The 3849-nt window shown below is 35.4% G+C and overlaps 1 pseudogene; it reads right to left on the bottom strand.

Annotated features, from left to right (window-relative positions):
* Positions 1-2413: 2413 nt before the first annotated feature.
* On the bottom strand, positions 2414-2568 carry LOC131276506 (U1 spliceosomal RNA; annotated as a pseudogene).
* Positions 2569-3849: the final 1281 nt, after the last annotated feature.

Genomic DNA, 3849 nt, shown 5'->3' with positions numbered 1-3849 from the left:
CAGAGGACTGTGAGAGACATGGGTGAAACAATGAAGTCCTGATGTATGCAACTACATGGATGAATCTTGAGGACATCATGTTGAATGAAATACATCACATGCAAAAGACAAATCTTCTATGGCCTCAGTAATACAAACTAATAAGTAAACTCATGGAGCTAAGATCTAGAGCATAAGTTACCAGGAGAGACAATGAGGATAGATAATGGGGAACTGATACTTAATGTGTGCAGACTTTTTAATAAGGTTGACTGTAAAGGTTTTAAAATGGATACACATCATGGTAGCAAATTATTGTGAGTGTTCCTATATGGGCATGATTGTGGTTGAAAGGGGAAGTTTATGGTTGTTTATGTCATTAGAAGGAAACTAGACAATGAACTTGGCACTATATAACATAATGAATCCAGTTGTGGTTGATGAATATAGTCAATAATACAAATATAAGAGTGCTCTTTAATGAACTATAATAAATGTATACCACTCATACAAGATGTTAATAATAGGGTGTTATAGGGGAACAATACAAATAATGCAAATTCTGACTATAGTTAACAGTAATATTATAATATTTTCAACTGTAACAAAAGCACCTTAACAATGCTAAAGAGCATTAATAGAAGAAATAAAGAGTATGGTAGCCTTCTTTTTGAAGTAGTGAAAATGTTCTAAATTCACTGTGTTGATGTATGCAAAGTTATGTGATTATGCTGAGAGCCATGGATTGTATGTTATGAATGGAATGTGTGGAGCACAAATAATTAAAACTTTTAAAAAGAAAAAAATCTGGCAATAATGTCATTCAATTCCTGGCTTAGATGTTAATAATTTGGAAGATTTTCTTGGTTATTCAAGTCCAACACTGGTGCCTACATTGGGCTCACAAAAAGTTACTTTTCTAACATCAAAGTATGATATATTCACTCATTATACCATATTATTAGTGACTCTCCCAGTCATTGACTTATGTGGAGTAGAAATCATGTATGTCAATGTCATCTTTTATGCCAAATCTTGGCAAAAAGAGCAGCTCAAGAATTTTATTGGCTGAATTACAGATTTTATTTTCAGGCATTTTGTGATGTTTCAGAAAGAAAACATCCACAGGGTAGTATGTCAAGAGATATAAAGACATCTGTGTCAGCATAAATACAGGCAGATTGACCAATGGAACTGAATAAAGACCTCAGAAATAGACCCTCACAGCTATGGTCAAGGGATTTTTGATGAGGCTATCAAGTCACCCCCGCTGGACTGGAAGAGTCTATTCAACAAATGGTGCTGGGAAAATAATAGCCATATCCAAAAGAAAGAAATGTGACCCATATCTCACATCTTATACAAAAATTAACTCAAAATGTATCAAGGGCCTAAATATAAAACCAACAACCATAAAAAATACTTGAAGATGTTATAGAGAAAGAGCTTCAAGATCTTGTGGTGGGTGGTGGCTTCTTAAACCTTACATGCAAAGCACAAGCAAAAAAGGAAAATATAGATAAATGGGACCTCTCAAAATTAAAAACTTTTGTACCTCAAAGGACTTTGTCAAAATGGCAAAAAGGCAGGCAAGCATATGGGAGAAAATATTTGGCAATCACATATCAAATAAGGATATAATATCCATGATATATAGAGATCATATAGCTCAACAATAAAAAGACAAACTACTGGATTTTAAAAAATGGGCAAAAGATTTGAAAAGACAATTGTCCAAAGAAGAAATAAAAATGAAGGAAAAAACCCACATGAAATATTGCTCAACATCAGCAGCAATTAGGGAAATTGAAGTGAAAACTACACTGAGAGAGAATTGTGAAAAGATGGTATTAGATTTGGCAGGCAAGACTCAATTCTCTCACAAAAACAATGGAGAAAGTGTCAAAAGCTATCTGAGGGAACTGCTATGGGGGTCAGCAAAACAGTACAGTGCTATACAAGTGCCAGGAAGGTAAGGGACAGAGAGAGGAAGAACCCAAAACAACAAATGCCAGTTACCAAATGCCTGCAGTGTTTGGGCTGGCTCCCCTCCCCACTGCAAAGATATTAAGCTAGGGTAAAACCCCTGGTCCATTGCAGCTGACTGGTATGGGAACAGATTTCTTCCTCCCTTTCAGCTAATTCAAGGTAAAATGGACAGGGAGGTGGGAGGCTTTTTGTGAATTTGGCCAGCAAAGCCCCATAAGAATCTCAGCTCTAGATAGACCAAGACACAGGAAAGCCAAGACTGAAACACTTCCATGGAAATATGTGGTGTTGAGTGCCATCTGCCAACATTTCTGAAAATTGGATGGGAAAAAAAGTTTCTACTTCTCTCTATATCCTATATATCCTAACCACTGGGAGAAAATCTACACCCCATTGGTGAACCCTTGGTCTGATTTTGATAACCTAAGCTGGGTGATTTTTTAAAAATGTGAGAACACAAATGCAGTCACCCACTACCACAAATTAGGCAGGAGATTTTCCCATACTCAGAGAAATCGCACATCCAGAGTACAATGGGTAGACCTCACCCTGGGAAAAACCACCTTCATGATCTTTGTATCTCTCCTGCTAGGTAAGTATGGGGTAATTTGAAGAACATAGAATAAGTTGAAACAAATAACAAAGAAGAGCTGTGAAAAAAAAATGGAAGAGAGAATTTGGCCATCAGAGTAAATTCACCAACATATTCAGATAGCTAGACATCAGCAAAGAATCACAAGCCATACTAGAAAAGAGGAAGAGATGGCCCAGCCAAAGAAACAAACCAAATGACCTGAAGAGATACAGGATTTAAGATAATTCATAAGTGATAAACATGCAACTCTCCTAAATCAATTCAAAGAATTTAAAGAAAATATGACTAAAGAAATAAAGGATATTAAGAAGATACGGAGTGAGCATAAAGAACAACTTGAAAGTCTGCAAAGAAAAGTAACATACCTTATGGGAATGAAAGACATGATGGATGAGAATAAAAAGATATTGACATATATGAGCAGATTTTAATTGCTCTAGGACAGAATTAGTGATTTCAAAAACACAATATCTCAATTGAAAAGTCAAGAGAACAAAAAGAGAAGAGAATGGAAAAAATGAAACTGAGTCTCAGAAAATTGAATGGAAATGAGAAATGTTTGTATACATTGTCAGTGCTCCAGAAAGAGAAGAGATTGGAAATGGGGAGTAAAGAATATTTGTGGAAATAATGACTGAAAACTTCCCAACCCTTTTGAAAGACATAAGCATCAATATCCAAGAAGGACAATGCACCCCAGAAAGAATAAATCCAAATAGACCTACTCTGAGACACCTACTATTCAGAAGGACAAATGTCAGAGATAGAGGATTCTGAAAGCAACACATACAAAAAATACTTGAAAAGATTAAGTGCAGAACCCTCATCAGAAACCATGGAGGCGAGAAGAATTCTACATCTGGCAAAACCGTACTTCAAAAATGAGGGTGATTTCAATGTTTTCACAGACAAATAAAAATTGATGAAACACATTACTAAAAGACCAGAATTACAAGAGATACTGAAGGGAGTGCTGCAGCTTCCAAGGAAAAAGCAATGTTGAGATTTCCAGAAGAGTATATAAATGAAGATATTAGGAAGGGTAAAAATTAAAGTGTAAAAAGGCAGACAATAGAATGATATTCTGAGGGAAACAAAGGACAAAATGGATGATGTAAGTAATGGCTTTATAATAATAACATTAAACTTTAATGGTTTAAATTCCCCAATCCAAAGACATAGACTGATAGAATGAATTAAAAAATATGAGCCATCTAAATGTTTTCTACAAAAGACCCACTTCAGATATAAGGCCACAACCGGGTTAAATGTAAAATGTTGGAAAA

Source organism: Dasypus novemcinctus, chromosome 28, assembly GCF_030445035.2.
Source record: "Dasypus novemcinctus isolate mDasNov1 chromosome 28, mDasNov1.1.hap2, whole genome shotgun sequence".
In the NCBI taxonomy this organism is placed as follows: Eukaryota; Metazoa; Chordata; class Mammalia; order Cingulata; family Dasypodidae; genus Dasypus; species Dasypus novemcinctus.
Note: the sequence above shows the minus strand (reverse complement) of the source record. Positions and strands in the feature narration are given on the sequence as shown.